This window comes from Hemicordylus capensis, chromosome 2, assembly GCF_027244095.1.
Source record: "Hemicordylus capensis ecotype Gifberg chromosome 2, rHemCap1.1.pri, whole genome shotgun sequence".
In the NCBI taxonomy this organism is placed as follows: domain Eukaryota; kingdom Metazoa; phylum Chordata; class Lepidosauria; order Squamata; family Cordylidae; genus Hemicordylus; species Hemicordylus capensis.
Genome location: NC_069658.1, coordinates 227695638 through 227717029, shown reverse-complemented (window position 1 = coordinate 227717029; position 21392 = coordinate 227695638). Strand labels below are relative to the sequence as shown.

General features: G+C 43.4%; 1 long non-coding RNA gene across 1 annotated transcript; it reads right to left on the bottom strand.

The window, feature by feature from the left end:
* Window positions 1-18795: 18795 nt before the first annotated feature.
* Window positions 18796-21103, bottom strand: LOC128345488 (uncharacterized). The gene is made up of 2 exons (XR_008316486.1): window positions 20673-21103; window positions 18796-20305 (listed from the first exon to the last, which is right to left on the bottom strand). It is a non-coding gene; the product is annotated as an uncharacterized LOC128345488 (long non-coding RNA).
* Window positions 21104-21392: the final 289 nt, after the last annotated feature.

Below are 21392 nucleotides of genomic sequence, written 5' to 3'. Positions count from 1 at the left end.
CACTCCGCGCATGCCCAGAACAGCCCAGGGAGGCACGGACACACGCCTTGGTGTCCATGGATGGACACCAAGGCTTTTATTAGAGAGGATTTGTAGGCCTGGATTAAACAATTCATTATCAGTCCCCCCTTTGACCCTGTCCCGCATCGGGAGCAAAGGGTCACTCATTCACATATGCTTCATTCACATATACCTTGCGCAGCCTAGCTTTCTGCTGCTCAGTCAGCGTTCTCATGGGGATTTGGGGAAATTGCCCATTCAGGTTTTGAGGCCACATTTTCCACAAGTTACATACACATTGAAAGCAGCAGCATGCACTTAATATAATTATAGCTAAAGCAATAAGTGTTACAATGAGTTCTCTGAGCCAATTCAGGTTTGGTAGACATCCGGTTAACCAATTCCACAATCCAGGAGCATCTCCCTTTCGTACTTGAGACAGCTCATTACTGATGGACTCCATGTGTCTAATAGAACCTGAGATATTAATTTTATAATCATAAATATAGGAACAGTGTTCTTGTTTCAAAAGTCCACACACACAACATTTTTTTAGAGGCTAAAACAAAGTCTAGGGCTCCGGTTCTGTATGGCAAACTGTTGGACTTCAGGCAGCTCTTGGTTGATAAGGCCAAGGGCTTTAGTAGTTTCACTTATGAACATCTGAAGGGCCACTGTAAAATAGAGTGCACGCAGGCCTATCCAGTACTGTTGGGTGTTAAAACTACGATAGTATTGCAGTGAACCTGGGGCAGTGTTTCTCAAACTTTGTTGGTTCGCCGCCCCCTTTTAGAAAAAATTGAATGCTTAATGCCCCCCCGCCAAGTCCCGCCCCCAGGGTGGGGGGTGAGCTGCCCAAGCCCCGCCCCTGGAATGCCCCGCCCCTTGCCTAAGGCACTGCTGGGGGTTGGGCCAGCCCCGAGTAATGGTGAGGACATAGAGGACAGGAATACGAACTAAACTAGTAACAGAATAAGTTTTAATGAGAAGGATGAGCCTGATGAGATTCTAACAATTTGTCAATATTCGGCTCCATGTTTGTTAACAGCATTCTCAAATCTCCATGATTAGCTATCTGCAGCCTATTTTTTTTTTTTTTTGTTATTAGCGTAGTTACTGCACTGAACCCACGCTGCACTAAATAAGACGAAGGGAATGCAATAAGAAGTTTTTGAACAATAGTCCATAAACCAGGATAAAGTTCAGGTATCTGCTTCTGCAGCCAAAACTGTTGGTATCCAGATTTAAATTTAAATTTCAGCTCTTCATTTGTTCTTAACTCAATCAACTCTTCTTCTAAGTTTGGAGATGCTTCTGAAATTTCACAGGAAAATGGGTCCAAAAGCCAATCAGGTACATCCATTTTTAAAATATCCTGAAATCGTTTTTTGAAGTCCAATTCCAGAGTTTCCAAATGTTGGCAATATTCAAGTAAATCTTCGTCATTTTTTTCTACTGTTGACAAATTTGGAAAGTGGATAAATTCTCCCCATCCCAAGTTTCTTTTATGTATTTGAAGCTTTCCCACAAATGCAGAAATTACATTTTTAGTTTTTATTAGATTCAGGTCATCACCTTGGAGCTGAAGGTTCATTTCACTTAATTTGTTAAACAAATCTGTCAGATAAGCTATATGTGGTTTTGATTTTATCAAATCTGCTCTTAAAGTAGCATCTTTGTCTTCCAAAAACTCTAGCACTGAGTTGAAAAGGTTGGAAAAACGGCTCAAACTGGCTCCCTTTGATAGCCAACGAACTTCTGTATGAAGAAGCAGACGATTGTAATCTTCATCGTTCTCCATACAGAGTTGTCCAAATAACCTGTCCTGCAAAGAATTACCTCTGATTTTGTTCACTGCTCTGATGATGAGATGAAGTGAGCTATGTAAGCGTTCACTCAGGTTTTTCGCTACTAGATGTTGCCGGTTAATAACACAGTGTACGGCCAATATATTTGGTACCTCTTCCTTTAAATGTGCCATAAAACCATTGTAGCGTCCAACCATCGCTGGAGCACCATCAGTAGCAACTGACAATATGTTATTCAGGGGAATTTCTTTCTCTTCAAAAAAATCTTTCATTACACGAAATAATGATGCTCCTTTAGTATCAGTTTCTAAAGTTTGGGCAAACAATAACTCTTGGCAGATTTGTTGATCCCTTATGAAACGCACATAAGCGAGAAGTAAGGCTTCATTCCCTGGCAAAGTTGACTCATCAAGTTGCATTGAAAACTAAGATGTTTTTAAATAATTACATAGAGAGTTTTCAATGTTTTCAGCCATCTCATCAATTCTTCTTTGGACTGTGTCATTACTCAAAGGAAGTTTTTTGACAATGTCAGTTGGTGACTTGTGTAGCACAGTCTGTAATACTTCCTTTATGGCTGGTATAATAAGTTCTTCCCCAATAGTATGCGGTTTCCCTGATTTTGCAATAAGTAAAGCTATATTGTAAGAAGCACGCAACCCATCGTTACCTTGTTTGGAAGCTGTTGAAAAGATAGTTTCCAATTTGGGCTGTTTTACAAACTTTTCTTTGAGTCCTTGAAAATAATGCAAATCTTTATTCTTTTTATCTGGATGAATTTTTGTCAGATGTTCTTGGAGTCTAGAAGGCTTCATAGCTTCATTTGAGAAAACTTTTTGGCATATTATACACATTGGTAATGCATTATTTGAAGGAGACGGAATGAAACCATATTTCAAATAATCAACACTGTACTGCCTGCATTTTTTCTTTGCCTCAGACATGGTAATAACTGAAACAAGAAGCGTTGGAGCTCCGAGGGGCGGGAGCATTTAAAAAGTCGGTGGGCTCCCTCAACTGCATGTAAAACTAGTGACCGCCTTCCCCTGAAAAGTTCTGGCCAGCGGTGGGTGGGACAGCTGGAGGACTGAAGCCCAGGGTGGCAGCTGCCTGAAGACACTAGAGGTCTTCAGGCAGCTGCCGCCCTGGGCTTCAGTCCTCCAGCGTCTCAGTGGAGTCTCAGTGGGCGGCAGAGGATTTAGCCGGCTCCCCTGCTGCACCTGCGCAATGAGCCCCTCCCTTGGCTCGTTGCGCAGGCGCAGTAGGGGAGCTGGCTGAATCCTCTGCCGTCCACCGATTGGTTCCTGGCGCCCCCTAATTTTACATGGAGCTTCCAACGCCCCCATGGATTGCTCCAACGCCCACTAGGGGGCGATACCGCCCACTTTGAGAACCATTGACCTGGGGGAAGGGACTGGAGGATCCTTGCTCCCCAGGACCACCCAAACCCAATAGGAAGCACCTGAAGCAATGTTAGCATATTACAATGAGTAGCATATGCACGCTGCCTACGGACTCACTAAAGAACTACGTGGGATTTGAATAATATTGTGCCTTTAGCAAAGGCTTTAGTGAAGGGATCACCTGCGCTGGTTGAGATATGCCTCCCTGTTAGAGTCCTTAAGTCACAGGAGTCATTTTTAGAAGTTTGCCATAGGGCAGAATAGAGCTGGCACAATGTTCCAACAAATGGCTTTGAGATAGGAGGATAGCCCCCTGCCTTGTAGGCTGTTCTTGGCCATGGCCCAGTAATATTTACACTCAGATTTTCCCAGTGATGGCCCATTTCCTTTCAATATCTGACAGATTTCGCCTGGTGGGGTGTAGGCTAAGGCCAGATACCCAGAAGAGCTAGGGCGACGTAACCAGGGCACCTTAACTTTCTCCCACCACTCTGGCTGCATGTAAGTTTGGTAACTGAGGGGAGGGGCAAACCCAACCCCGTAGTACACTGGTGTATGGACACGTGTCTCGTAATCTGTCTTATCCGAGTGTTCTGCAAGATGTCTACACAGAGTAAAGTGATTCTTGGGGGCCCATGTCCCATAGGTCTCAGAACAAACAACAAGGATTCCCATTATGCTATAGGATCCCAGGAATCCCTCTCTCTTTCCCAAACTGTAAAGTGATTCTACACCAGGTGCCTTTTCCCTTTAGGAAGAGGAGGGCCTTAGTGTCTGCTTCATCACAGATCAGTATTACCTTCTCAGTTTTCCTGCTGTACTAAAACGGTTTCAGGGAGAACCAAAGTAGGAGCTATATCAATAGCTAGTATTAATGACAGATAGTTTTGCCAGCAAGGATAGGGTGGATTCATTCCCAGCCTGTTTCTTGCACTAGTAAGGGAGTCAATATTACATCAGTGTTAAACAGTATATAAAATCAACAACTTGGTTTTCTCTTTGCTTCTGGGACTAGCTCTTTCCAGGCAGCTTAGTCCAGTTTGGTTGTCCTCTGCTTCTGGGACTAGCTCTTTCCAGGCAGCTAGTCCTGCGTTGCTCCCACAGTGTCTGAATCGATTTGTCACTCATCCTCTGTGTTTCTCTGGAGTCTCAGGACTGGGACTCGACCACCAGGTGGTATTTCATCTGCTTCTGGGGAGGGCACCCTGCGTTGCTCCCTCGAGGCTGGAGTTTGGTCTCCAGGTACTGCTGCACTTGCTTCTGTTGGGGGGTAATTTCAGCCTTGCCCCCGAAAACCTTTCACTGTGGTTTCAGAGATGTCCTCCTCTGATGCTCTTTTACATCAGTCAAGTCTCCTCCCTCCAAGAATGACACCTCTCCCATTGAAGTATGGGTAAAGTTTCATTCACCTGCAGATAAATAGGATCTAAAAAGATTTTGGTTAAACAAAGGTTCTGGTCTGCTGGCGCTCTCAATTCCAGAACCCCTTCTGTATCCTTTAGAGTTTGTCATGGCCAAAGGAAACCATGGAGAGCCCTAGAATTTAAAAAAAACACACCCAAGAGTCCTTGGTCTTGTTCAGTGTCGCAGGATTTTGGCTATCCTGGATATCCTCTGATCCACTTGTATTGCTTTGGCTTGTTTGGCTAGTGTTCATAGACAAGCTCGGATGTCCATGTGCTTGAGAGCCTTGGTTTCCCCCCCACCTCATGGGCAATTTGAAATAATGTCTTACAACGTCATAGAAAAATAAACAACAAAACAGATACTTCAGCAGCTCAATATCTGGCTGGCCTGTTAGCCTTCAGGCCTTCCTCAGATATTTGGCATCAAATCTGTAACTACAACATTCTGGGATGCAGGAGGATCAGGAACAAGAAACCTGCATCATGGCCTTCTCCTCAAACACAAGACAGGGCAGCCGATGGATGTTCCGTCATCATTGGCCTGGACTGGGAATGCAAATGGGGAACCCCCCTCAGGAAGCAGCTGTTGCTGATGATGGTTAGCCCGGCCTGTCACACTGCCGGTCCTTCTGGGTCAGGACTGCTGTCCTCTGAAGGCTCCCTTTCCTTTCACTTGACCACTGCTTTGGTCTGTAACAGAAAGACATCCCTCTCGGGAAAGACAGTTCAAGGCAATCCTGCTTATGTTAGAAATAAAAGACAGATGCATGAATTACCAATTTCCCTCCCCTGGGCAGGGACAGCATGCTGAGACTGAGTCCCTGAGTAGCCCAATACAATAAATAAACCTGAGGCTATTTTCAATTTGATCTTTTGGCATTTTCTTTCCAATTTATGTTTTTGTTTTCCTGCTTGCCCTCTTTTCTCCCCTCGAAGTCCAAAACAGGGGATAATGTCCTCATTTGGGGCTTATGACAACTGCTGTGGCTATGCCACAGGAAGAAAAGGCTTCACCTGATGAGCAATCCTGAGCAGGAGGCAAAAACAATAAAAATCAAAAGGGAAAATAATAATAATGTTCACATTCATCCCCCCTTGTGGGTTTGTGACTGAAAAGGCATTAAAATCTGACAGGTCAAACATAGTCTTATCACTCGAGAGGCCACAACATAAACTCCAGCGCTCGAATTTCACAAAGGCCTTTTGGGTGGAACTACTGATAGTCCCGTTCACCTGTAGCCTCATAGAGTCTCTTTTATATCCAGCTGTTCCTCCGAAAGTCCAGAGCGGTGTACTACATAAGTTTTTCTTCCACAACAATCCTCCAAAGCAGGCCAGGCCGTTTAAGTGGCTGGCCCAGCGTCACCCAGCAAGTGTCATGGTCGAATGAGGATTCAGACTCAGGTCTCCCCGGTCCTAGCCCAGCACTCTAACCACCACGCTGGCTGCCTACATACTTACAGACTTCTGTCAGGGCAATCAATTTCCATCCAGTGTATCTGACTTCATGATTCGTCAGTGACATCTGGCCTTTGGGATTTTCACTGCCCCCATCTAAGCCACGTGTAGATAGTGTTCCAGCTCTCCGTCTTCAGCCTCATCTCTAGCAAGCTTGGTAGGGCAACAATATCCTCATAAAAACCTATATAAAAGAAACAGTCCTTGCCCCCAAGAAAAAAAATACTATACCTTGTTGAAAATCTCTTTTGCGAGGTTTAGAGTCTCATGAAACAAACAGGCTTCTTTAATAAAAAATGTTATCAGAAAGATTATCCATAGTCTTGCAGAGGAACGAAGCCTGTGATAAACACAAGTTATTATCAAACCTCTACTCAGGAGCTGTGAAAACAGGGTACGGGTTTTACGACAACACAAAAAACTTGATCCCTTTCAAACTGGGAGGTTTTCCAGGTAAAATGCAAACCAGTCCTTTGGAACTCTCTGCTACTTGGTATAAATAGAGCAAGACAATACTTTATTTCTTCTTCTGTGGCTCATAAAGATTTTGGAGGATCAGCCATGTGTGAAGGGCACTCTATTAAGATTTTGTGTAGGGAAAGTCCAGTTCGCTGGTTGGGCATGACCCTCATGATCAGGGGTCCCAGAGCTTGGCTGAAAGGAAGTAAAGTCAGCTGACAGGAAACCTTGTCGCTCTGTTCTTTACAATAAGGTACTTCATATCTGGGCACCAGTTTATGGACTAATTTCTTAAAACTGTAGCTGCATCAGCTTTCCCACAGGGGTAGGCTTCAATCTTTCCTAGAGAATTACAGACTATAACTAAAATAAATTCATAACCTCGACGTGATGACAACTGGGTTAAGTCCAGCTGGAAGCTGACAAAGGGTCCTCGTGTAGCTTTCAAAGCCACTGATTGTTTTTACAGGTTTGGATCCATTGCATGAATTATACATTTCACATTTTGGCTGCAATAAGAAGAGACATGGTGGTAAGATTTGGGATGAAACCAATCTTTTAAAAGCAACGTGTGCATAGCATCTCTTTCCACACACTCCCATCCATGATAGGTATGTAGGGAAGGGATGCTAACTGGAAGGACAGGTGGCCAATCCTGTTCTTCCAGATCGGGTTTTAGTGCAAACAACACTCTGCCTCACTCCACGATCGTTTCTCATCTTCTGGGGTCTGACAAATCTGCAAGCCGCAGTTCAGGAGGAGTGGGCACTCTTGTTTCTTTAAAGTTATCATGTCTGTTCTTTTAAACAAGTTCACATTTTGTCACAAAATTGAGTACAATTCCAAAAACATGTCTACAATCGGTCTATATTCACCTTCCCCCCACCTTGCCAATTTACAAGCCTTTTGAACTGCTTTTAGCTCTGTTGTCAACTTTTAATACTCCAAAAGTATTACAAACAGCATATCCAGCCTGCAGGTAACCCAATAAGTCTCTGAGGCAAGTCAGAATTTTGTCAAAACAAAACAATACAAAACCACATACACAGACACACACACATGCACACAAACGAACAAAGAAAGAAAGAAACATTCTGTAAAATCTGAAAATCTGCTCTTGGATTGAGTGCATCATACAAAGCAATCCCCCTTCTGCCTCCCTTTTGTTCCCGCCCCCCCCCCTTTGGGGTCCTCCGACCCCCCTTTCATACTGGATTTTGCCCTGCTGCATGACACTAGCTGTTCTACATCTTGCCAATTAGGTTGATGTGTATTGAAGATTGTTTGAAATCTCCGGTGCACCAGTTCTGCCTCATCTTGCAAGCGCAGGGTGTTTTGCTGCCACAGAACTAGGTCTGCTGCAGCAAAAGGGACATGACTATAGGGATGTGCTATCCCGTCATTAGTGGGAACAGGGTAAGTTCTGAGAGGGGCTATCAACTGGGGACTTCCCTCCCCAAAAGATGCCGTTTGAGATGGCTGGTTTCCTAATGCTTGTTCAAGGGCAGTGGAAATTGCCTTAGTTGCTGTTTCCAGGAGAGAGAGAGGCTGCTGCTCCTGCATGAGTTTGCTCTGACAGGCAGTTTCGGTGAGATCTCTCCCAGCTGCTCCAAAGGGGAGCCCTGACCTGGTGTGAGGGGGAGAGATCTGAGACTGAATGTTTTGACTTCCCCCAGCTAACATAGGACTGGCTCTGGGAAGGAGAAGAGGAGCCGGGGGCATAGTGCTTGGTCTCCACCCATCCTCCTGTGTAGAAAGGTAGGGAGGAGGAAGGGGAACTGTGGTGGCCACCATTTGATTATTGATAAGCCTGGGAACCCCCCCCCCGCTCTCTTCTCAGCAGCGTTTGCCCAGACAAACCAATAATCCATTTGCCCAGGCTGTGGGACCTCCAGGAACCCTCGCAAATAGCTGAGACGTTTATGCTCAAATGACTCTTGTCACTGGTCACTGTCTTGAAGGAATCTCAAGGTAAATCCTGGCCATACGGAGGTACAAAGAGTGACCATCCGAACCCGTGACAGTCCCACAGTCCCTGTCAAATCCCTCCAGTTTTCACACATGTATGCTAGGGGAGTTCCTGGAACTAGTCCTTTGCTCTGTCCAGTCCCCATCCTTTCCAAGGATCCCTCCCAAGGAATCCTTCCCCAAGGTACCTTAAACCCGTAGAGCACGCACCTGATTCTCAATGTGGAATCTTGGAAGCTGTCCTTTTCGCCTTACCCAACCCAGGGGGTCCCACTGAGTCCCAGCAATGGTGAACTCACTGTTTGGTACCGGCTGGTTGTCCCTGGATCCCTCTGGGCTCAGGCAGACAGGGTGGACAGTCCCATCTGATTGGGGTGCCAGGAAATTGTTGCGGGGGGAAAACCCTCTAGAATCTAGCCTTCCTGTTTCATTCAGCCACTGGCTTTCATCCTTCTATCACCTGGATAGAGAATGGGGCTCAATTCTCGCCGGTATACTTGTAGTCTTAACTGAATGGAGTCAAACAACAAGGGTGCGTTGCTCAAAAACGAGACGATAAATCTTTATTGTCATTGTCCTGTACAGAACAACGAGATTGAAAGAATCTACAGCAACCTCTACAGGACCTAACAAGAAATAACTAAATATATCCCAATATACACCCCCCCATAGCTCTAAAAAACTAAAAACAAAAACCCCATCAGAAACTGTATTTTGCTGCGTTCAGAGCTAACACCGCTTTTGGATAGAAACTATTTCTCAAGCGGCTGGTCCTGGCTTTTATGACCCTGTACCTCCTTCTCGAAGGCAGAAGCTGAAAGAGATCATTTCCAGGGTGCGTGGGATCCTGCACTATCTCTACCGCTTTGTTAAAACTCCTGGTGGCATAAATTTGGTCTAAAGTGGGAAGAGTACACCCAATTATTCTCTCTGCAGTCTTAACAACCTTGGACAGCAATGCTCTTTCCCTGACTGTGCAACTCCCAAACCACACACAGATTCCATAGGTTAACACACTCTCTATGGTACAGCGGTAGAACCTCAGCAGTAGATTATTTGAAAAACTATTCTTCCTGAGAGCCCTCAAGAAGTATAATCTACGCTGTGCTCTCTTCACCAAATCTTTGGTGTTTGCTCCCCATGTCAGATCATCTCTCAACTCCATTCCCAGAAATCTAAACACCGAAACCCGTTCCACACAAATCCCTTCAATAATGAGTGGCTGAATGTTCGAATTGCATTTCCTAAAATCCACAATGATCTCCTTTGTTTTCTTTAAATTGAGGAATAAGTTATTCTCCCTACACCACTCTGTCAGCCTCTCCACCTCCTTCCTATAGGCCGACTCCCCTTCTCCAGCAGTAATCAGACCAATCACAGTTGTGTCGTCTGCAAACTTAATGATCTTATTGCTGGGGTAGTTGGGAACACAGTCATATGTGTAAAGCGTGTACAAAAGTGGGCTCAACACGCACCCCTGCGGCGTCCCCGTATTTATACTGAGATCCGCCAAGACATGGGAACCCATCCTAACCCATTGAGAACGATCTGATAAAAAGTCTAATATCCACCTACATAAACACGGTGGAAGCCCCAGATCTAATAATTTGGGCACCAATCTATATGGAAGAATAGTATTAAATGCAGAGCTAAAGTCAACAAAAAGCAATCTTGCATAGCTCCCATGTTTCTCCAGGTGGGTCAGGACGGTGTGTAGGGCCATAGCCACAGCATCCTCCATGGATCTCTTCTTCTTATATGCAAATTGACCGGAGTAAAGTCCAACCGGCAGACAAGCCATAATACGATTTCGCACCAATTTCTCAAAACATTTCATTATAATGGGTGTAAGCGCCACAGGACGAAAGTCATTCAGACTGTCTGTGTTAGATTTTTTTGGTAGAGGTATAATGGTAGAGGATTTCAGGCAAGGTGGAACAGTAGCTTGGGCCAGAGATCGATTAAAAATCTTCATGAAAATTTCAGCCAGTTGTTCCGAGCAGTCTCTCAGCGCCCTACCAACCACTCCGTCAGGGCCCATAGCCTTCCTCGCTTTTAAAAAGCGCTTTTATTTCATGTCATGAAAGGCACGAGTATCATCAGAGAGCATCTGTCTGATACTGCGCGCCGAGTCATACAGTGGGTAAGTTTTTATAGGTTTCAAACATACAAGCATATCGACAAAGCGATTAATACACGTCATTAGTTATCAAACTTACATATTCCAGAGGTGTCATCTAGAGCCTGAGAAGATGAATTACTACCTGGCTTCTATAACAACTTTAATCCCTATGGTATCTCTTCGTACCAGCAAGACCCTCTTTCTGCTGACTGAGGAATTCAGCTAATGGCCTGTGTTTGACTACTCCTGGTACCTGTTATCTCTGGTGGGCCTCTCAACCCACATTCTTGGGAGGGGGCCTCTTGCTTAACTCTGGCCTCTGTTACTGAGAGGCTTCTCAACTCTGAATAACCTGCTAGCTTTATATTCCGTTAGGGATGTGAACCAAACTTTTGATTTATACTTTAATACATACTTTTATATACTTATTTGTAGGCCTGGATTAAACAATTCATTATCACTGAGCAAGATAGGCCAGTGGTCTGACTCAGTATAAATCAGCCTCCTATGTTCCTCCTAAGAGTGGGATACAAAATGTAAATAAAATAAAATAAGATAAATTCTGGAAGCCAAGAAAACATGCCGCAAATGAGTTAAGGCTGATGCAAGTGTACCATTGAACAGTTTGTCCGTTATTGTTCCGCATTGCTTTCCATCGTTCATGGTTTGTTGTGGTGTGGAAACCCATCACCACAATGATGAGGGAGATTTGCTTGCCCTCACTTTTGGTTCCTTGCAGGTGATATACCGAAAATCCGTTCTTTGTCTGGGTGGTATCTGACGCCAATAATTGATCCCACACAGCGGAAAAGTTTTGATAGTTTTTACTTATGCAGATCAGTAAGACAACGGGGCAAGGCAGCGCCCAAATCAGTTGTGAAGGGATACAGAGCTTTAAGGAACTATTAATACATTTCTAAGTTCTTTGTTCTACCCATCTATGACATAGCAATACATTGAAAGAGGACACTTTAGCAATTACATACGTAGATCAATCTCCAGTTGACATCAAACAACAAACTATTGACATGGTAATTGGCATTTGGTGGTCTCAGATGTTGATCAACCCTTTTAGTCACAGTTTTACTCTTATTGCCTTTGGCTATGCTCTTGTAACAATTGTTTTCCTAAGTCTGTATGGCTAGCACTTCCTTATCTCCAAGGCTAAGATGTGCGCAGAGGAGGAGTGAAGCTACAATTCTAATTTACATTCCAAAGGTTCAGAGACAGCTCTGGTGTGAAGAAAGGAAGGGAAGGGAGGGCCTGTGGGCCTAACTATATTCTAAAGTTAACTTAAGAGTTTAATATTTGGTCACGAAATGGTTGTGCTTAGGTTCAGGCGTTGGGCCTGTATGTAGTGTTGTTCTGTGTTAAATGTAGTTTTATGGGAATTGGGGTCCCGGGTTATATCACAGGGAAAAGTCCTCGAAAGCCAGTGAATGATGTTTAATCTAACTCTATCTGATTTCTATACTGCCCTTCCAAAAATGGCTCAGGGTGGTTTACACAGAGAAATAACAAATAAATAAGATGGCTCCCTGTCCCCAAAGGGCTCACAGTCTAAAACGAAACATAAGACACACACCAGCAACAGTCACTGGAGGTACTGTGCTGGGGGTGGATAGGGCCAGTGACTCTCCCCCTGCTAAATACAAGAGAATCACCCCGTTAAAAGGTGCCTCTTTGCCAACATAATGGCGAAACCTCCCTAGATCACCCTGTGGGAAGGTATTTGAAAATGTGCTTAAGCAGTGAAAAAGATTAATTTGAATAAGTAGCAAGGTAGCTGAGAAATGGCACTTTTCGCATCCGGTACATTCTGTCCCTTTCCTTGATGGTAAACTAAATAAATGGTGATTATTGCTTCCTTCAATCATCCTTTGTCTGTCTAGTTTGTGGAAACTTGGGGGCCTCCCAGGTAACAAAGGTGCCTGATTATGTCGGTGTGGGTGAGAGAAGACACACTTGAAAGCTTCTGGGTTGGCTTGTATGCCATGCGCAAGTGTGGAATGTACGATTATCTCAGTATAAAAAGAGATGTAGAAATGGCTAGAGTACGTGTGAGCTTTGATGTTAGCTTTAATAAAGCTCTGTTTGAAAGTGTGATACTGGTGCCTGGTGTAAATTACCTAACCAAGGAACGAACGCAGGTAGAATCCCCGACTTCCAACAACCCAAACAGATCAGTGTATTATTATCTACATTTATATTATTATTTTATGATTATTTTTGACATTTATATCCCGCTCCTCCTCCAAGGAGCCCAGAGCGGTGTACTACATCCTTAAGTTTCTCCTCACAACAACCCTGTGAAGTAGGTTAGGCTGAGAGAGAAGCGACTGGCCCAGAGTCACCCAGCAAGTCTCATGGCTGAATGGGGATTCAATGAGAGTCAATGGATGGCTCGCTTCCATTTATAGTGTCTGGAATGGCAGCAGGCTGGCTGACACCACTAGCTTACTCCACAGAGTAGCCCATATTGGATTTCTGTCACTTTTGATGAAGGAAAACTTTGTTTGGGCCTGGTTCGGGCCTAGTCAAGTATCTAGGCCAGGCCTGTGAGTTTTGGACTTCAGTACTGCTGCAAGGGTTGCTATGGTAACAGAATGTCTCCCTTTGCTGTGTGGAGGGAAATGGAAGGAATTGGGACAGCTGCATATAAGCTAAAGTGTGAAGAACTGCTGGCAAGTGGTGATTGGTGCATACTCTCAATATTACTAGTAATATGGCCTGATGTTTGACTTTTAAGGTGATTGGCTAACTGGTTATGTTCTATGCCTCTGATTGGAGAAACTTCACCATCCTTACTTTGCATGCTGTTGTAACTTTATTCTATTCTGATTGGGTCAGACAAGTGTGCTGTAAGCCCTTAATTGGTGGGCCCATCATGTTTGCTGTATAAAGCACTTTTGCTTAGTCACTGCGAGCACCTGGCATCATTAAACAAACTCATGGAGATTTCTCTCTCTTTCTGCCTCTTCTGCATAGGGGATCCTCTGTCCTCCTTTATCAGCTCATGGAGATTTCTCTCTCTCTTTCTGTCTCTTCTGCATAGGGGATCCTCTGTGGTTTTATCAGCTCATGGAGAGTTTTATTTATTTATTTAGTTTTATTTTTACATTTATATCCTGCTCTTCCTCCAAGGAGCCCAGACTAGCAGTGTACTACATACTTAGGTTTCTCCTCACAACAACTCTGTGAAGTAGGTTAGGCTACTAGAGTTCTCCAATTCGTTCACCAACTCTCTTTCATGGGGCAACACCTGAATCTTAGGCCAGTTGGGCAGTACTGAATCCTTTGGTTAGATTATACTTCTGTGACCAAATCAAGAAATTGTGGACTTTATCTTGAAATTATAAAGCTATATCCTATGACTCCTCCTCCTTCTAAGAGATCTGGGACTGTGTGAATCCACTTCCCCCTGATATCCTTTTCTGTGGCAGCTACACACTGCCTTGGAAGGGAAAGGAAAAACTTAGCAAGTGAAAGGAAAAAGCCAAGGACATTTTTTTATTTTTGGAAGCTAATAAGATAGCTCATTTTAGGTTCTGCTAAATACAAAAGCATGGTTTAAAAGAACACGGTATAAATTATTTTTAAAAATGCCCAGGTTACATTTCATGGTCTCTTTCCTCCATCAAGAGGACAAAGAAAAAACCTGCTTCTTAAATACATGAATACAAAAAGGTATAGAACTAGATTCACAGGTGTGTGGCCAGGCAGAGAGGGATCTAGCTTGCCAAAACTTGGTTCCAAATTTCAGGCTACACTCAAGTCTTTCCAGATACAATCTCACCAGCACATTTTTGTTTGTACACTATTTTTTACTACTTAGTTGTTACTACTTAGATCTGACTTGCTCCAAGTTCTCAGGCAACCATAGTTTGAGTTGTTGAGAATAGCCTTCCCCAAATAATCCCTTCTTCTCTATAATTCCCAGGGATGAATGAATGATTCTTGAAGCAGCTGCAGTTGATCATGTATAGTTTCTGCAAAAACAATAGATCTCAGAAGTACATTGTGTTTTGGCTTTGTTGGAAGCCAGGTTCTAGTTAGCGAAGGGCTATTTGAAACTAATTATGCTGTTAGCTGCTTAAGCAAAATGGCAAATATGCTTTTAACTGTTTAAGTAAAATACCCCCTTCTAACAGCTTATACATACTAATCTTAAGAGCTATATTGCAGGCCAAGGAATAGTTTTCGTCTTTCAAAGCCCATGTTCACAGATCCACATTTAAAAACATTTCTAGGGGAAATTCCTAGATTTGAAATCCAAAACCCGAATGCAGGCTCTCAGAATATAGGGAGGAAATTTCCTCACAGCTGCAAATACTTTGGCCTAACAATGCATCTGGTCTGTAGCCGCTTTGGAAAGCGCTACAGTACTTTTTTCAGAGCCACTCGAAAATAGTTTCGCTTTTGCATGAACCATTCCCCAAGCAGCAGAAATAATATCAAGCAAGTCGATGCAGAGAGGAAACTTGCAATCCTCTGCTTTTTGGAACAAAAACCCTGCTTTTTGAGTGACTATGTAAATAAAGGCAGTGGAACTTCTCACAAATGTATGCACTTAAAGTACTCTTAAGGAACTTCTCTGTCTGTGAGCCATGGAATCTCTTTGCCTGGGACTCTGATCAGTCCTAAAGCTGGTGAAGGAAAGAAAGTTAAATTAACAGCAAAGATGCTGTTGAGGTCTGAGTGTGGTACCCCTACCACCACCACAAGCTCCACAGTTAACATCAGAATGATAGAAAATCCACTTCTCTATGGAGGTTGTAGGCTTTCCATTCATTCCTTGACATATTCATCATCTGGGTCAGCATTTTCCCCCCACAATATAGTGGTCTTACTTTTCTTACATTTGCGGGGTGGGAAGCATGGTTCGCACATTACAACATTCTGTTTAGATTTCACCTCTTTTAGACACTAGCAAACTCAGAGGAGGAGGGACTGTCTGAAGAGGGAAGCCTTTGTACTTCTTTCCTTTGATTTTTTTTACTTAAGAGTTCTGGCCTGGTGAATAGTATCAATAATGGCATTCCTGAACCAGGGGCCTGCCATTTTGGAGGGACTGCCTTAGGTAGACTAGAGGAAGCTTTGGGAACTTTTGTTGGAAGGCGGTATGTAAATCTTTGTCGTATTCATATTGATCATGCCTTGGCTCACTTCTAGTCCGCTGTTCCCTGAGGAGAAACATTTAATTTCCTCACTTGTAAACCAGGCCCAAAATTACAATTGCATCCTTCTGTATCAGCCACAGTTTTCTCCCACATCAAATTACAACAAGCCTCAGCTGGACTTGTTTCCTCATAATTGTGAGTCACACGCTAATTAATCACATTCTTTCGTTATGAATTACTTAAATGCATACTTCATTAAGAATTGGGGTTTGGGGTTTTTATTTACTGCTGCGACTTTGTGTTCTATGTATTCCTGTTTTTATAGGTTTTTAAATAGAGATCTTACTTTTATGTTTGTATTATCTGTACTTCTGTATTTTTTAAATTATTATTATTATTATTATTATTAATAATAATAATAATAATAATAATTTGATTTCTATACTGCCCTTCCAAAAAATGGCTCAGGGCGGTTTACAAAGAGAAATAAAACAAATACGATGGCTCCCTGTCCCCAAAGGGCTCACATTCTAAAAAGAAACATAAGACACACACCAGCAACAGTCACTGAAAGTACTGTGCTGGGGGTGGAGAGGGCCAGTTACTCTCCCCCTGCTAAATAAAGAGAATCACCACGGTAAAAGGTGCCTCTTTGCCCAGTTAATTGTGGATTGTTTTAAACATATTGCAATCTGTTTTTTGAGATTCTTTTAATAAAAAGCGGTATATAAATCGGTATAGAAAGTGAACAATAAATAAACACTTTTAATGTTATTTGATTAACTTCAGCTAGCATAAGCTTAGGCCAAAGTTCTCCTTCCTCAAAATGTGGGCTTACTAAACGGTCCTCACATCACTCTGGTGTATGACTCGTTTAGAGAAAATCTCTCCTCTCTGGCTGCCAATCTGTTTTAGGTAGATTTCTTAATACACTTACAATTCCCCGGCTTTCTCACATCAGTCATAATAATCCTCAACTGAGCTGTGGTCCTCCTAATGCTGAATTACATAGTAATTAACTTCATTCTCGTATTAACACTCTTAATTAATCTGGTGATTGACTTCAGTTGTAAATGTATAGGCCAACATTCCCCTTGTATGTTCCCCTTAGGGAACATATCTCCTCAGGCACGCCGGTCCGATGCTTACTGTGGGGAAATATCTCCCCTCTGGCCCGTCCAGCCATGTCCTTGAGGGAGACGAGCAGAGTAAGACCTGGTTTTTGGGGTGGTGGCTGTTTCCCTTCAACCCCATTTAAGTATTTGGCTAAGCCTCTCTTTGATGGGGTCTCCCTTCATGCCTAAATTTTGTGTGAAAGTTGCAAATGGAACCGCATCTTTTCCCTTCAGAGGCCTCCCATAATCAAACACCTTATGAAATAGGACAGGATTCTTTTCTTTCTCCGTATCAATACATTTATTAATGAATCAGTCAGTCAGGGGATATCTGGATACCTCAGTGTTTCCATGGATTAGTAGGCCAAGAGTATGAGGTTGTATTCCTCGGAACCCATGGCGCTCTCTGTAATATGAGAAAAACTTCTCAGAGCTTTTATGAAGGGCTCTGAGACCATAGCCCACACTGTAGGTGAAAGCCAAAAAACATTGCATTTTTGTATTTTTTTAAAGCACTGCGTGTTATTGCTTTAAATTTATTGTTTTGTAACTGACAGTTGGAAGCTCCCTTAAGTTGGTTGAAAAGGTGGTCTTATTTATTTTTACATGTATATCCCACTCTTCCTCCAAGGAGCCCAGAGCGGTGTACATGGTTATGTGTCTCCTTACAACAACCCTGTGAGGTAGGTTAGGCAGAGAGAGATGCGAATGGCCCAGAGTCACCCAGTGAGTTTCATGGCCAAACGGGAATTTGAACTTGGGTCTCTCCGGTCCTAGGCCAGCCCGCTAACCACTACGCCACACTGAAAATATCAATATAAACGAAGAGTAGCTGGGAGAGGCTGACTTGGTGTGTGGCAATTGAACAAATAAATACATAAATAATTGAAAACTGAAACTGTAGACATGGAGAAATCTGAGACAGCAAAACCAATGATGAAGCACCTCCGTCTCATAGTCTGAGATTCCAGGCTGTTCTCACAACCATCTCAACCAGAGAGAGCAGCAGAAAGAAACTGGCTCATGCTATCTTCCAGCTGTGTCCGCCCTTGGCAGAGAGGATCTTGAGAATGCACCAGCATGCACAGGATCCTAGCCGAGCTAAAAGCAGGGGCTCCCTTGTTTTCCTGCTAAGGGGCATAGCCAGGGGAGAGGGGGCCCATGTTCGCCCCTCTCCACCGTGGCCCCTTGGATAATGAATGAAATAGGGAGGTGTAGAGTTGGGGAGGCCTTCAGGAAGTGGGGCCCCCAGGTTCTTTGAACCCATCTGCTCAATTATAGCGACACCCCTGTTTCTGCTCTCCTCGCACCCATTTCTATGAAGAGACTGCTAGAAGCTCAGTAAGCAAGCTGCAAATACGTTCAGATTGATGCGTGCAGTTCTTTGCAGTTTGGCCGTTGGTGTCTTCCCGTGGCCCTCCCTTTCTGACATGGTTTGTTGTGTGAGGAAATCAAAATCACCACAATGACGAGGGTGTTTTTGCTTGACCTCATTTCTGTTCCTCGTGGCATATTGGCAAGAAAAAAAATCCTCAAAAGCCAATGAAAGACCGGATCTAACCACAGACTATAGCTCTGGGCCTGGACAGATACCCATTTTGTATTTGAAACCAGAACATAACTGTGGGCCCTCCTATAGATCACACCACTAGATCTATCGAGATCAATTTCTTTCAGGCTGACCCAACCAATCTGCCTCCCCACAGAGTGGACTACAATGGGTTTCTATCTTGTGCCAGTCAAGCTGTACTGAATCTCTTGGTGATTGTTTACTGGCCAAGTCAATTAATCATGAACTTAATCCTGAATTTGTAAAATGAGGGTCTATGGTTCCTCCCTTTCTGGGCTATCTCGGACCACAAAGAACCTTTTGCCATGGAACCAATGCAGACCCAAAATGCCTTTGAAAAGAAAAAGTTGACAAGAGACAGATGGGTAAATCAAAGGACATTTTTATTTTTGGAAGCCACTGAGAGAGAAGAAGAACTTCTGGCCTGCAGACAGGCTATGATAAATAGCATACAGACTACACCTTAAAATAACACAGTATAAATTAGAATAGCAATAAGTTACATCTCATGGGCTCGTTCATCTAGAGGACAAAGCAAAGAACCTGCTTCTTAAATATGTAAAGGGATATGGAACTAGATTCACAGGAGTTTGTACGTGCCGGGAATTCTATTTGGCTACGTTTGGGAAATGACTTGCCTAGTGAGTAAGAGGTTGCTGATTTGAATCCCAACTAGTAACACCTAAATCGGGCAGCAGCGATATCAGAAGGTGCTGAAAGGCATAATCTTGTACTGCATGGGAGGAGGCAATGGTCAACCCCTCCTGTATTCTACTAAAGGGCTCTGGGGTCGCCAGGAGTCAACACTGACTCAAGGGCACAAAAAGGTTTTGTTGCAAATTTCAGATTACATTCAAGTCTTCCCAGCTAAACTCTTCAGCACATTTTTTGTCTGTTTGGGTAGATCTAAACTACACCTTTTTATCAGTTTTTACCACTTAGGCCTGGCTTTCTCCTAAATCCTCTGGGAACTATAGTTTGTGGAGATGTTGAGGATCATTTCCAAGCAATCCTTACTCCTCTGTAGTTTCGAAGGATTTGTGAATGATTCCTGAAGCAGCTTAATTGGGTAATGCAAAGAAAAAGGTGTTAGTTCCTGAAAAAATAATAGATCTCAAAAGTACTTTCCCCCGCTTTGGCTTATGCATACTAGTCCTAAGAGGAGCTTTGCAGGCCAAAGGACTATTTGTTCACGAATCTAGTAGAAGCCTACAATGTTTGTTCACCTAAAAATATTTCTGTGGGAAATTCCTAAGTCTAAAATCCAAAACGGAATTCAAACTCTCAGAATACGGGGTGGAAAATTCCTCACAGCTACAAACACTTTGGCCTAACAATGCATCTAGCCTGCAGTTACATAGGAAAACAGCTTGCTTGATACACTTTCCAATTTTTTTTTTATAGCCATTAGAAAATAGTTCTTTTCTTCTTCTTCATGAACCATTTCCAAAACCGTGGAAATTGTTTTGTATCAAGCAAGCGGATGTAGCTGAGAGAGGAAAACTGCAATCCTCAGATCACTTTTTATTTACCACTTAAGGCAGTCAATGTGATGGCTTGAGAAAAGTGCTTTTAAATAATCTCTGCCCTGTGGGCCATGGAATCTCTTTGCCTGGGACTTCTCCAAGATCTGACAGCTAGACGTGTCAGACCTTGCAGAAGGAAAGGAAGTTCAATGGAAAGCAACTTCCTTCCATTGAATCAAGGAAGTGATGATGTTGAGGTCCGGTGTAGCTTTTCTTGGCAATAACTCTTCTGTAGACACCAGAGTGATGGAAGAGCCACTTCTTAAGGGGGTGACAGTTTTCCCATTAGTTCCTTGACATAGTTGTCTTCTGGGTCAGCACAGGTTGCTCGGTTTCTCTCGGTGATAAATCTGTTGAGGGAAGAAGTAGAAGTCTACAATATATCACCATTTCCTAGGTTTGCTTTTTCACCATGTGATGATGATCTCACTTTTCTTGTATTTGGGGAGAGGGAGAAGGCCCAGATGCCCATGAACATGCCCCAGACATCTTCCAGATTAGAATATTCCCTTGTTCATCGTCTCCACCTACTCCTGATGTTGTAAACTTCTCCCACGTCTTTTTCTAAACCTCAGCCTTGCCCCCGCTGGCAAATATTTAATTCTCCCTATGTTGAAAAGATAACGTACCATGGCTGCCACCAACCCTTTCTTTGTCTCAGATGAACATACACGTTTGGACCACTTGCCACATTTCTGGAGCACTCCCAATACTTACACTACAGATTTCTGGGGGCAGCTGGTGAAGAAATAACTCTTCAAATGGTGCTCGTATGTCCTTAGTTGCTCTGTGGTTGCATAATTGTAGCAACAGGGAGTAGGCTGGTCTGTAAGAGATGGAAAAGACAGGTGTTTTGACTTCAGGTTCTCCCTCTTTTTGTGGAATCCACCCCCAAACTGACAACCACAAGGCAATGTGGTTGCCTACAACAAGACAATGTGAACAAAATAGTATAGTGCTGATTCTCTTCTGTTATAGTGGCGATTCCCTTTTTTGAGAGCAAATGGCCTTCTCCATCCCCAGCACAGTATCCCTCTAGTGGCTGTTGCTGCTGTCTGTCTTATGTTTCTTTTTAAGATTTTGAGCCCTTGGGGGGACAGAGAGCCATTTTTTTCTATCGTCTATCTATCTATCTGTAAACTGCTTTAGGAACTTTTGTTGAAAAGCAGTATATGAATATTCATTGTAATATTCATCATATTAAGAGCCCCACTGAAGATGGGGATTTAGTAGAACATCTGCTTTACATGGTCCCAGCTTCAATCCCTGGCAGCACCTCCAGGTAGGGCTGAGAGAGACTCCTGCCTGAAACCTGGGAGAGCCACTGCCAGACAATGCTGGGCTAGATGGACCATGGTCGGACTGGGTATATAAGACAACTTTGTATGTAGCAGAGTGGGGAATGGGCAGCTCTGGGCTACTCAATGCAATCGCCAG